The following is a 14,213-nucleotide window of genomic DNA, read 5'->3' as shown; positions in this document are numbered from 1 at the left end:
CTGCAACAACAACAAAAACATCTGTATTCTGTCTTTAATTGTAATGTCAGCAAGCCAAACTTACACAGAGTTTGATTTATTACGCTTCCTTATGGTCGTCTTTCCTCAACAAATGTTGATTGATCAAATGAACATTTTATTATGCATAAGTAGCGAACTAAATAATAATAATGAATTACTCATGTCCCTTTTTCTCTTATCGACATGAACCACTAGTCCTCCACCCATCGAGAAGCTAGACTGTACTCAAAAGTCTGGTTTGGGTTTTAAAAAATATATATATATCTTCTAGGCCACATAAAATCATAGTTATTATAAAGGTTGTTAATCATGACGTGTAAATGTATCTGTGTTATAAGCAGCACCTTCTTTTTAGAATAAGCTCATCGTTATATATGTACTGAGTGACTGAACGCTGTCCTTCCTGCTCATTCCTTTTTAGTTCAGATAGTTCCAAGAAGAAGAACTTTATTAAAATGTCTTTCATGTTCATTTGATGTCAGCTGTGTGCTCCCGGTCATAAAAAAATTATTGCTAGCTGATGATGTTACAAGCATGACTATATAACTGAACATGAAAGCCTCTGGATTTAAATGTAAATGGAGAGTGTTTGGGGAGCACTTTATTTCACATATGGATTTTACAGTTCTGCCCTAGCCCAAGGTCTTAATGGTTGTCATTATACTCACAGGGCTGAATCGTAACTGTAGATACACATGCCGAACTCTTGTGACCTCTGCCTAAATCATGCATTGAAGTCAATGGGAGAGATATGCCTGAATATGCAAGTAAAGTGCACAGACAGACCTCAAGTCCAGGGCTCACTTAAAAGTAAAAAGTCCCATTGAGACTTCCCTGGTTAAATGAAGGATAAATAAATACAAAGCTAGGATTCAGCCCTAAGATCAGGGGTGTTAAACTCATTCCATGGAAGACCTAGTGCAGTGTTTCCCAAACTTGGTCCTTGGGGCTCCAAGGGGTGCGTTGGTTTTTACTCAAATGCTACACAGCTGATTCAAATGATCTTATGTAGGCGAGGTCCTTACTGAGACCTAGACAACCAGGTGAGGGGAGGTCCTTACTAAACCTAGACAACCAGGTGAGGGGAGGTCCTTACTGAGACCTAGACAACCAGGTGAGGGGAGGTCCTTACTGAGACCTAGACAACCAGGTGAGGGGAGGTCCTTACTGAGACCTAGACAACCAGGTGAGGGGAGGTCCTTACTAAACCTAGACAACCAGGTGAGGGGAGGTCCTTACTGAGACCTAGACAACCAGGTGAGGAGAGTTCCTTACTAAGACCTAGACAACCAGGTGAAGAGAGTTCCTTACTAAGACCTAGACAACCAGGTGAAGAGAGTTCCTTACTGAGACCTAGACAACCAGGTGAAGAGTTCCTTACTGAGACCTAGACAACCAGGTGAAGAGTTCCTTACTGAGACCTAGACAACCAGGTGAGGGGAGGTCCTTACTGAGACCTAGACAACCAGGTGAGGGGAGGTCCTTACTAAACCTAGACAACCAGGTGAGGAGAGTTCCTTACTAAGACCTAAACAACCAGGTGAGGGGGAGTTCCTTACTGAGACCTAGACAACCAGGTGAGGAGAGTTCCTTACTGAGACCTAGACAACCAGGTGAGGGGAGGTCCTTACTGAGACCTAGACAACCAGGTGAGGGGAGGTCCTTACTAAACCTAGACAACCAGGTGAGGAGAGTTCCTTACTAAGACCTAGACAACCAGGTGAGGAGAGTTCCTTACTAAGACCTTGACAACCAGGTGAGGAGAGTTCCTTACTAAGACCTTGACAACCAGGTGAGGAGAGTTCCTTACTAAGACCTTGACAACCAGGTGAGGAGAGTTCCTTACTAAGACCTTGACAACCAGGTGAGGAGAGTTCCTTACTAAGACCTTGACAACCAGGTGAGGGGAGTTCCTTACTAAGACCTAGACAACCAGGTGAGGAGAGTTCCTTACTAAGACCTAGACAACCAGGTGAGGAGAGTTCCTTACTGACACCTAGACAACCAGGTGAGGAGAGTTCCTTACTAAGCCCTAGACAACCAGGTGAGGAGAGTTCCTTACTGACACCTAGACAACCAGGTGAGGGGAGGTACTTACTAATCAGTGACCTTAATTCCTCAATCAAGTACAAGGTAGGAGCGAAAACCCGCAGCCACTCGGCCCTCCGTGGAATGAGTTTGACACCTGTGCCCTACCTAGATGGTCATGAAATACACCGAGCTGCCCCGCGGGTCGACCCGCCCTAGTTGTGGCCACCACCATTTGACCTCCTAATGACAAAGTTATGCCACGGTAGAGACGAGCAGTGAGGTCGACCTGCTCCTATAGGAACCAGTAAACATGCAGCTTATTTCACCTAACTTACCCCCTGTTATGACACATACCACTGTTTAGGTCAGCTCGTTAGCCCGGTATAGCCAATTGTAGTGAATTCAGGGGGTAGGCCCAACCGGGATTCAAGCACAGGTCCAACGACTGTCATCCCAACACCTTAGTCGTTACGCCAAGTGATGGTAAAACTTTGAAGAGGTCGTTAAGCGTTGGTTGCTACAATATCCATAGTAACTGTAGCTGAGTAGCTGACCTCAATATCTACAGTAACTCTAGCCAAGTAGCTGACCTCAATATCTACAGTAACTCTAGCCAAGGAGCTGACCACAATATCTACAGTAACTCTAGCCAAGTAGCTGACCTACAATATCTACAGTAACTCTAGCCAAGTAACTGACCTCCAATATCTACAGTAACTCTAGCCAAGTAGCTGACCTCAATATCTACAGTAACTCTGACCAAGTAGCTGGCCTCAATATCTACAGTAACTCTAGCCAAGTAGCTGACCTCAATATCTACAGTAACTCTAGTCAAGTAGCTGACCTCAATATCTACAGTAACTCTAGCCAAGTACCTGACCTCCAATATCTACAGTAACTCTAGCCAAGTAGCTGACCTCAATATCTACAGTAACTCTAGCCAAGTAGCTGACCTCCAATATCTACAGTAACTCTAGCCAAGTAGCTGACCTCAATATCTACAGTGACTCTAGCCAAGGAGCTGACCTCTATCTACAGTAACTCTGACCAAGTAGCTGACCTCAATATCTACAGTAACTCTAGCCAAGTAGCTGACCTCAATATCTACAGTAACTCTAGCTAAGTAGCTGACCTCAATATCTACAGTAACTCTAGCCAAGGAGCTGACCTCAATATCTACAGTAACTCTAGCCAAGTAGCTGACCTCAATATCTACAGTAACTCTAGCTAAGTAGCTGACCTCAATATCTACAGTAACTCTAGCTAAGTAGCTGACCTCAATATCTACAGTAACTCTTACCAAGTAGCTGACCTCAATATCTACAGTAACTCTAGCCAAGTAGCTGACCTCAATATCTACAGTAACTCTTACCAAGTAGCTGACCTCAATATCTACAGTAACTCTAGCCAAGTAGCTGACCTCAATATCTACAGTAACTCTAGCTAAGTAGCTGACCTCAATATCTACAGTAACTCTGACCAAGTAGCTGACCTCAATATCTACAGTAACTCTAGCTAAGTAGCTGACCTCAATATCTACAGTAACTCTGACCAAGTAGCTGACCTCAATATCTACAGTAACTCTAGCCAAGGAGCTGACCTCAATATCTACAGTAACTCTGACCAAGTAGCTGACCTCAATATCTACAGTAACTCTAGCCAAGTAGCTGACCTCAATATCTACAGTAACTCTAGCCAAGGAGCTGACCTCAATATCTACAGTAACTCTGACCAAGTAGCTGACCTCAATATCTACAGTAACTCTAGCCAAGGAGCTGACCTCCAATATCTACAGTAACTCTAGCCAAGTAGCTGACCTCAATATCTACAGTAACTCTAGCCAAGTAGCTGACCTCAATATCTACAGTAACTCTAGCCAAGTAGCTGACCTCAATATCTACAGTAACTCTAGCCAAGTAGCTGACCTCAATATCTACAGTAACTCTAGCCAAGTAGCTGACCTCAATATCTACAGTAACTCTAGCCAAGTAGCTGACCTCAATATCTACAGTAACTCTAGCCAAGTAGCTGACCTCAATATCTACAGTAACTCTAGTCAAGTAGCTGACCTCAATATCTACAGTAACTCTAGCCAAGTAGCTGACCTCAATATCTACAGTAACTCTAGCCAAGTAGCTGACCTCAATATCTACAGTAACTCTAGCCAAGTAGCTGACCACAATATCTACAGTAACTCTAGTCAAGTAGCTGACCTCAATATCTACAGTAACTCTGACCAAGGAGCTGAACTCAAATCTGGGTTTGTGTCATAACAGTAGGCTGTTAAGTCAGTGGTCCTATGACTGTCTATGAGACCTGTTATTGTTATGATAGCGCCGCGTAGACCGGATTATAGAGGGTTGGTGTTAGGGTTGCAGAATTCCAATAACTTTTCCTGTGTTTAACAGAAATCCTGGTTGGAAATATGAGGTATAAGCAGGAAATTGGGGGAATCCTTCCAACTGGGATTTCAGGGAAAGTAAACCATACTGCTAACCCAGTCCAACTGAGTAGGATGGGGTTGAAGTTGACTAGAGAATGATCTGAAGTCAGTATTGTCTTCCTCCCTAATGGTTAAGGTTTGACTAGTCTCTAGGCAGACGAGTGGCCTCCCACATTAACAGTGTTGCCCTAGGTCTGGGATTTCCAAGACTAAGGTTTTTTTGTTTGATAAGAGAGGAATCTGATCCTAGATCTGTGGTTAAGGGCAACTTCTACCTCAAGCTCTCAGTACGGACAGACAGGACCCCTAAAGCTGCATGCTGTCACAGACTAAAGCACTTCTTCTCTCTGCTTTTACCTGACAAAAAAAATAAAACATATATAAACAAACTTTAGTGTTGTTTGGTTTCATCAGACTGACCTTTTGTAAGGTCATTTTATATGAAGTACCATGTGTATATCAGTACAGTTTAATTCCAGTGTAGGTACACATTGTTACCATAGTTCCCATTATTATGTCACTAGGTGTCAAACTCATTCCATTGAGGGCAGAGTGTCTTCAGGTTTTAACTCCACACTTGTACTTGATTGATCACTTACTGATTGTTTTTGCTCTAATACTTCACAGCTGATTTAAAATTATCAAAGCTTGATGATTAGTTGAATCAGCTGTGTAGTAAAAAGGCCAAAAAAAACGAAATGTGCCCCCCTTGGGGTACAGAGGACCGGGTTTTAAAAACCCTTATTTAAGAAATCCCCTCACCTGGGGTGTATTCATTCATTACGTCTCGCAACGGAAACCATTTACAGTTTAAGAATCAAACAGAGCAAACGGGGAGAGACCTACCTGAATTTGTCCAATAGAAACTCTTTGTTTTTGTTGCAAAACGTTTTCCATTTAGAGTGAACGATTTCTGTTGCAAAACGTTTTCCATTTAGAGTGAACGATTTCTGTTGCAAAATGTTTTGCAACAGAATCAGCGTAATGACTACACCCCTGGTACATTAGGTCTTAATTGGACACGAACTGGAAGGAAATAACTAAAACCAGTAGATGCTTGGCCCTCCGAAGGAATGAATTGGACAACTCTGGTCTATACTCTAGGGAATGAATTGGACAGCCCTGGTCTATACTCTCAGGAATGAATTGGACAGCCCTGGTCTAGACTCTAGGGAATCAATTGGACAACCCTGGTCTAGACTCTAGGGAATGAGTTAGACAACCCTGGTCTATACTCTAGGGAATGAGTTGGACAGCCCTGGTCTATACTCTAGGGAATGAGTTGGACAGCCCCGGTCTATACTCTAGGGAATGAGTTGGACAGCCCTGGTCTATACTCTAGGGAATGAGTTGGACAACCCTGATCTATACTCTCAGGAATGAGTTGGACAGCCCTGGTCTAGACTCTAAGGAATGAATTGGACAGCCCTGATCTATACTCTAGGGAATGAGTTGGACAGCCCTGGTCTATACTCTAGGGAATGAGTTGGACAGCCCCGGTCTATACTCTAGGGAATGAGTTGGACAACCCTGATCTATACTCTCAGGAATGAGTTGGACAACCCTGATCTATACTCTCAGGAATGAGTTGGACAGCCCTGGTCTATACTCTAGGGAATGAGTTGGACAACCCTGATCTATACTCTCAGGAATGAGTTGGACAACCCTGATCTATACTCTCAGGAATGAGTTGGACAGCCCTGGTCTATACTCTAGGGAATGAGTTGGACAACCCTGATCTATACTCTCAGGAATGAGTTGGACAGCCCTGATCTATACTCTAGGGAATGAATTGGACAGCCCTGATCTATACTCTAGGGAATGAATTGGACAGCCCTGATCTAGACTCTAGGGAATGAATTGGACAACCCTAGTCTAGACTCTAGGGAATGAATTGGACAACCCTGGTCTATACTCTAGGGAGACTATTGGCTAGGTATGTATTTTACTTACAATGTCTATCAGATTCATATTAATTTAATTTGGGCAAAAGACATACAACATGTACATTGTGTTCCCAGATTTATTAAAAAACGTATTTTGATACACTAGACCAATCTTGTCCCAGGAAGTTGAGGCATTAACCTTCTTACCCATTACACTGAATAATGGTTGACTAATATTGTCTTGCCTGTAAATAAGCAATATTTGCAATTAAGCAATATTTCACCTACGATTCAAAACCCGTATCATAACAAATATACAAATGGTACCTTTATTCATTAAATATCTTCGTACATAAAAGTTAACATACAAATATTGTCCGAAATGTATGTAACAAAATCAAAACTACAAAGCTAGTAAAACAATGTGATTCAGATGTCTGTTGTATTCAACCCCGGGATACACAGGAAAATAAATTAAAACCATGTGAAATGTTTAAAACAAAATGTCCAATGAACATGAATCGTGTCAAACGAAACATGAAAACATGTTACATTTTAAAAAAATAACACAAACCATTCTATAGTAAACAAGACAGCTGCCTAAATAAATTACACGGTGTCGGTCACTCCTCGTTCTCTCTCTCTCGCGGTGTGCCACAGTGCTCCTTTTATGTGGCCTCCACAGCTGGTTGGCACTTTCCCCTAATTACTTCCACTTGGAGCTATCCATGTCAGGGAGCCCAGCTCACGTACTCCCAGCAGAGGGAGCCAACGTCGCATCACGTACCTCCCCTCTATTACCATCCCCCGGGATACCACACACCCCCCCTTAGCCAGGGCTAGGTTTGCATCCCTCCTGGACAGGGTGTCCGCATTGCCGTGCTGGTTCCGCGACCTGTGGATGAGAGAGAACGAGAATTGCTGTAAGGACAGGAACCAGCGGGTGACACGGTCATTCATGTCCTTACCTCTTGCCATCCACACAAGGGGGCATGGTCAGTGATCAGGGGGAACTTCCTCCCGAGGAGGTAATACTTGAGGGTGTCCAGTGCCCACTTCACGGTGAGGCACTCTTCTCGACGATCGAGTATTTCTTCTCCCTCGGGAGGAGCTTCCTGCTGACATACATGATTGGGTGCTCTTCGCCTTCCTGCTCTTGGGACAAAACGGCCCCTACCGCTGTGTGAGACGCGTCTGTCTGGACCAGGAGGTTTTTTGAGAAGTCCGGGGTGACGAATACCGGGTGGGAACTTAGCGCATCCTTCGGGGCCTGGAACGCCGCCTCTGTGTTCTCCTTCCATCGCACAGTCTGGGGTAGTCGTGCCTTCGTTAAGTCTGTGAGGGGAGAAGCTATTGCGGGAAAGTTAGGTACAAATCTACTGCAGTATCCTGTTAACCCCAGGAATGACTTCACCTGCCTCTTTTCACATTTCCCCTCCCGATCTGATAGCCCAGGTACTCCACCTATAGCCCAGTTTGCACGTGTGGAGGTTCGAGGTCAGACCTGCATCCCCTTAGCGCATCAACCACTGCCTGTAACCTACAAAGATGTGACTCCCAATTGTCACTATGCACAATTATGTCATCCAGATAAGCTGCTGCGTACTCACTGTGCGGCCACAGGACGCGGTCCATGAGTCGCTGAAAGGTTTCTGGTGCCTTGTGGAGCCTGAAAGGCAGAACCCGGTAGTGGTATAGCCCCCCGGGGTGGAGAAGGCAGTCTTCTCCCGGGAGGCCGCTGCCAGTGGTACCCTTTTGTTAGGTCCAAGGTGCTGACGTATCTCGCCATCCCCAAGCGGTCGATCAGTTCATCCACCCAGAGCATGGGGTAGGCATCGAATTTACTGACCTCGTTCAGGCCCCGGAAGTCATTGCAGAAGCGGACGGTTCCGTACGGTTTCGGAACCAGCACTATGGGGCTAGACAACTCACTATGGGACTCATCCAGTACCCCCATTTCTAGCATTGTCGTCACTTCCCACTGGACCACCACCCTCCGGGCTTCTGGTATCCGGTATGGCCGTTTAAGCACTTTTTCTCCAAAAGGGGGAGATATGATGTTCCAAGAGACCAACTCTCTGTGCTCTTGTTGTTGGGTCGGGCTGAGGTCTTCCCCCATTGCAACTTCGACAGAGGCGCCTCGCATGCGTGCCACTTCTTCAGTAAGTTCACATGGTAAAGCTGGAGGGGTTTTCTCCGCCCAGGTTGGCGGACCTTATAGTTGACGTCGCCTACCCGCTCAACAATGTCATAGGGCCCATGCCATGTAGCCAGGAATTTACTCTCTGTTGGAGGGATCAGCACCAAGACCTTATCACCTGGTTGGAACTCTCGTGGTTGGGCCCCCTGGTTGTAGACACGCTCCTGGGCATGTGCTCTCTCAACACTGGCCAAATCGCCATCATCCTCTCCCTCGTCGCCTCCACATGTTCTACTACGCTGCGAAGGGGGGCCGGCTGCTCTTCCCAGACCTCCTTGGCTAGGTCCAGTAGCCCGTGGGGCCGATGGCCATACAGGAGCTCAAAGGGGGAGAACCCAGTGGTCGCTTGGGGTACCTCACGCACTAAAAACATCAGGTGCGGCAGCAGCTGGTTCCAGTTCCTCCCGTCTCTCTCGATAACCTTCTTCAGCATCTGTTTTAGGGTCTTATGGAAGCGTTCAACTAGCCCGTCCGTTTGTGGATGGTACACACCTGTTTTATTCATAACATATTGCAGACATCTTTCATCACACGAGACATGAACGCGGTGCCCTGGTCCATCAGGATTTCCCGCGGAATACCCACCTGGCTAAATAAATGGAAGAGCTCCCGTGCGATACCTTTTGTCCCCTCGCGGTCTTCACCAACGGACCCACCAGATCCATTGCCACCCGCTCGAATGGCACTCCTATGATGGGCAAGGGAACCAAAGGGTTTCTATACTGTACCCTCGGACCTATGATCTGGCACTCCGGGCAACTACGGCAGTAGTCCTCCACGGCGCGCTTGACTCCGGGCCAGTGGAACCGGTTCCCGATCCGCTCCCTGGTTTTCTCCATCCCCAGGTGTGCCCCAAGCAGGTGGGTGTGGGCAAGCTGCAACACAGTCCTAACATACTGTCTGGGTATGAGTAACAAGTCTTTTGTCTCCCCATTATGCTTTACTACGCGCCTTCCCAGGTGCCTGGAAGAGGGCAGTCTCGACCGAGGAGAATGGACACGGGCAGGTTAGGAACAGCTCCCACGCGCATCCTCCCTTGAGGTGGTTATCCTCACCGGCACCGTTGGGTACCTCTTCGTGTCCCCGTGGACACAGGACACTGTCAACTCCTCATCCCCCGGTTTCTCCTTCCCCTCTCGTGTGAGCCACTGCGGGTGGGCCAGGATCACCATGCACCATGCTGCCGAATTCCAGACAGCCCCCCCAACACACCATATCTCCTCAAACATCTCCACACTTTTTATCATTCTATAGAACTCAAACTCAACCCTAAGGCGCGCAGAGACCATCCCATTAAACAATAGTAAAGGGTCTGTTATCCCCCCACCTTTGACCCTGTTCCTCCTTGTTAGCCAAATAGCCAACTTCACCTGAGCAATCAGAAAATGCAACAAAACACATTTGACCTTTCCCTTATTTGAATACCTGTATCCCATTATAAACATCCCAACAGTAAACCCCACCCCCAACCTCTCACACAGACATTCCAACAGTAAAAACCACCCAACCTCTCACAAAGACATCCCAACAGTAAAAACCACCCCAACCTCTCACACAGACATTACAACAGAGACATTAGTGGCATTAACCTGGTACACACAGAAAACACATGAATCACAGTTTCTCTCATAACACAAAAAGGACACCCCCTGCCCAATTCCCGGTTCAACCCGTACCAACCAGCTGTTAGTGGCCAGGGCTCAATGAAGAACCCTCCACTAGAGGTCCCCTGACCTCTTTGGTACTGGGGGTATGTAGATCCCCCTCCATCTAAAACCCACCATACTCTCCACCCCACATACCCCCTGCCACTGATGTGCATTCACTCCTGTTAGGCTCCTAATGTTCCTTACCTTAATGCAGAGGTTGTAGAGGGCTTTACCTCCCACCCCCTCCATCTCCCCCAGGCTCAGAGTGTTAAAATCTAACAAGTCCTCCAGACCCCCTTGTCAGTCTCCAGTCTCTGCCGTCACCTGCAGTGGCGGAAACATTGGTGGCCCCTCCCCCTTAGGCCGCTCAAACACCCCCTTACCGGCTCAGACAGTGCCTCCTGGACCTCCTCCAGGAATCTCTCCAGCAGCCTAAGAGACGTTATTCCTGTTTGTTGTGCCAGGACTTCCGGTGTTTAACACCCCTCTTCCAGCAGTCGCAGGTCACCCAGCCTTTGTAAACCCGCTGCCATCAGTTTCCTCTGCTGGGTGGCCGACTGAACCAATCTCAAAGGGATGGCTGGGTTGTGGAAAATAGGCTCCTCTACACCCACAGCCGAGGCTCCACACCCCCTTCTCGTGTGGGCCTTAGCAGCTGCCAGGCCCTCAGCACTGCAGAGTAAAAATCTGAGAGACCTGCTGTACTCAGCCTCTCCAGCTTCATGAGGAACAGCTGCCGGTCCAACCCTAATCCGCCAGCTCTCCTCAGCAGCGAGCATGCTGGTTCCATCCAGCCAACATCAGTATGGTACAATAGTCTCTGCACCGCCTTTAGCCGGAAAGCAGCCATCCTGCTCTCCAGTTCCACCAGGCCCTGTCCTCCTTCGTGGACGGACATGTACAACACTGCCGCCCTCAGCCAGTGATGGCCCAACCAGAAAAAGTCCACCAGCTTGCGTTGCAGGTCTGCAAGCAGACCGGCTCGGGGGTTGAGGCCAGCCAATTTATGCCACAGGGAGGATGCCACCAGGTTGTTGATTATCAGCACCCTCTCTCTATATGACACTTGGGACAGGAGCCACCTCCACCTGGCCAGTCTTGACACCACTGCCTGTGACAGCCCCTCCCAGTTCTTGCTGACCCACCTCTCCGAGCCCAGGTACACCCCCAACACTTTAAGCCCCTCACAACCCCACTGCAAACCCCCTGGAAGCAGAGGGGCCCTATCCCCCCATGCCCCACATAACAGAGCTTTGCTCTTTCCCCAGTTTACCTTAGCTGATGAAGCTCCCTCGTACACCTTCAGACTGGTCTCTAGTTCCTGCATGTCTTGCCCATCCCTGACTATCACAGAAACATCATCTGCATATGCTGACACTGCTATGCCTGTCACCACACCCATGCCTGTCCAGCAGTCTCCTGCGTAGCAGTCCCAAAAAAGGCTCAATGGCTAGTGTATATAACTGCCCAGATAGAGGGCATCCTTGTCTAATGGCCCGTCTCACGCAGATTGGCCTACTGAGCCCCCTCCCTCCTTGACCATACATGACGCCCCAGCATACAACAGCTTCACACAGGTCACAAAACTCTTCCCAAACCCAAACACAGACATCACATTAAACAGATACTCATTATCCACTCTATCAAAAGCCTTCTCTTGATCTAAAGAGACAAGTCCAAAGTTCACATTAGAACCTCTCGACAAGTCCAACATGTCCCTGATTAACAACAAGTTGTCTGTGATTGAGCGTCCCGGTACACAATATGTTTGGTCCTTATGTACTATCGAGTCCAGATGGGACTTCAGTCTGTTAGAGAGGACCTTGGCAAATGTTTTGTAGTCCGCACAGAGCAATGCCACATGCCTCCAGTTCTGAAGTTCACACAAGTCCCCATTTTTGGGCAGGAGAGTCAGAGCTGAGTTCACAAACCTGTTCTACTAACACACTGAAGCCTCAGGACTAGAACATCCAATCAATCAGAATAAAACAAATTACAACACAGTCAAAACAAAACTACATTGCTTATTGGGAAACACAAGCACAAAGCAAAATGCAGTGCTATCTGGCCCTAAATCGACAGTACTCCGTAGCTAACTATTTGACCATGGTTACTGATCAAAACCTTAGAAAACCTTGACAAAGTACAGGCTCAGTGAGCACAGCATTGCCATTGAGAAGGGTAGACACAGGAAAACCTGGCTCCCTGTAGAGGAAAGGCTGTGCAACCACTGCACAACAGCAGAACCTGAGACAGAGCTGCATTTCCTGACAAAATGTCAAAAATATAAAACAGTTAAAGAGTGTCATTTCCCAAAATTTGAAACAATTATTCAAGGTTTCAAAGACCTCTATGATGAGAGTAGGCTACCCGTCCTGTTGGGGGAGGACGCAGAGAGCTGTGGGTTGGCAGCGCACTACATTGCTGCCTGCCATAAGATGAGGGACCGTGTCTGACAGACCAACCAACCTGCACATGTCCTCTATGCTTATTGTTATTGTTCAATGTATGGTTGTTTTGACCCTTGATTATTGTTGTTACTGTTGTCCTGTTGACAATTTGGATTCTTATTATTTTAATATTGTAAATATCCAAAGTAAGCTTTGGCAATATGTACATTATTACTTCATGCCAATAAAGAGAATTGGAGAGGGAGAGAGAATGAGAACTGCTGGTAACTCAAAGATGGTGAATATTGTTCTTGGGGAACGAACAGGAAAATGGCTTCCATGCCTTATTATACATTTCCATGAATAATTTCTCGTGATATTCAGAGTATGGCTGTGATAAATTACATTTGGGTACATTAATAGGGAACCAGACTCTCCTTTTTCTTTTCTCTCGTTCTTTGTCTCTCTCTTTATCTCTCTCTCTCCCTCTTTATCTCTTTCATTATCTCTATCTCCCTCTTTATCTCTCTCTCTTTATCTCCCTCTCTTTCATCTCTATCTTTATATCTCTCCTCTCTCTTAATCTATCTCTCTCTCTCTCTCTCTCTCTCTCTCTTTCTTTCTCTCTCTCTCTCTTTATCTATCTCTCTATCGCTTTCTTTCTCTCTCTATCTACCCTTCTCTCTCTCTCTTTATCTATCTCTCTCTCTCTCTCTCTCTCTCTCTCACTCTCTCTTTTTGCATTTTTTAATGTTGGCGTGTCATTAATGATGAGGCACAGCATAGATCTTTATCACACACACACACACACACACACACACACACACACACACACACGCCACAGGCAGACACACCATGATCAAAGAGAAACCTAAAAAGCAGCTCATCCAGAGGATAGTTATTTTCCCGCTTCCTCTATGTTTTAAAGGAAGCTACACTACCGGTCAAATGTTTTAGAACACCTACTCATTCAAGGGTTTTTATTTTATTTGTACTATTTTCTACATTATGGAACCATATAGTAACCAAAAAAGTGTTAAACAAATCAAAATACATTTTAGATTTTAGATTCTTTAAAGTAGCCACCCTTGATGACAGCATTGCACACTCTTGGCATTCTCTCAACCAGCTTCATGAGGAATGCTTTTCAAATAGCCCCCCTTTGCCTTGATGACACTACTTTTGACCAGATCCCATTAAAATTGAAACATGGATCTCTCAGGGTATACTGTCCTCGTCCATACAGCCAGCTGGGTTCTCAGCACATCGCGCAGACAGGAATAAAGAACTCTCCGGGAAGAAGAAAGGTGGGGGTGTATGTTTCATGATTAGCTACTCATGGTGTGATTGTGATAACATACAGAAAACTCAAGTCCTTTTGTTCACCCAACCTAGAATACCTCACAATGAAATATCAAATCAAATTTGAGGAAAACGCTACTGAAGTTCTACCAACACATTGACTGTAGTACTCGCTCTGGAAAAACATTGTACCATTGTTACTCAACTTTTCGAAATGCCTAGAAGGCCCTCCCCCGCCCTCCCTTCGGCAAATCAGATCACGACTCCATATTGCTCCTCCCTTGCTATAGG

General features: G+C 46.3%; 2 long non-coding RNA genes across 2 annotated transcripts; one reads left to right on the top strand and one right to left on the bottom strand.

Moving 5' to 3' along the window:
• Window positions 1–874: 874 nt before the first annotated feature.
• LOC129820302 (uncharacterized) lies at window positions 875–2,243 on the top strand. Its single transcript, XR_008754188.1, has 4 exons — window positions 875–1,038; window positions 1,075–1,252; window positions 1,429–1,500; window positions 1,573–2,243. It is a non-coding gene; the product is annotated as an uncharacterized LOC129820302 (long non-coding RNA).
• Window positions 2,244–3,008: 765 nt separating this feature from the next.
• LOC129820301 (uncharacterized) lies at window positions 3,009–3,549 on the bottom strand. The gene is made up of 3 exons (XR_008754187.1): window positions 3,509–3,549; window positions 3,113–3,148; window positions 3,009–3,042 (listed from the first exon to the last, which is right to left on the bottom strand). It is a non-coding gene; the product is annotated as an uncharacterized LOC129820301 (long non-coding RNA).
• Between the last annotated feature and the right edge of the window lie 10,664 nt (window positions 3,550–14,213).

The sequence above is a fragment of the Salvelinus fontinalis genome, chromosome 22, assembly GCF_029448725.1.
Source record: "Salvelinus fontinalis isolate EN_2023a chromosome 22, ASM2944872v1, whole genome shotgun sequence".
NCBI lineage: Eukaryota > Metazoa > Chordata > Actinopteri > Salmoniformes > Salmonidae > Salvelinus > Salvelinus fontinalis.
The sequence above is the reverse complement of the archived record's forward strand: the minus strand, read 5'-3'. Positions and strand labels throughout refer to the sequence as shown.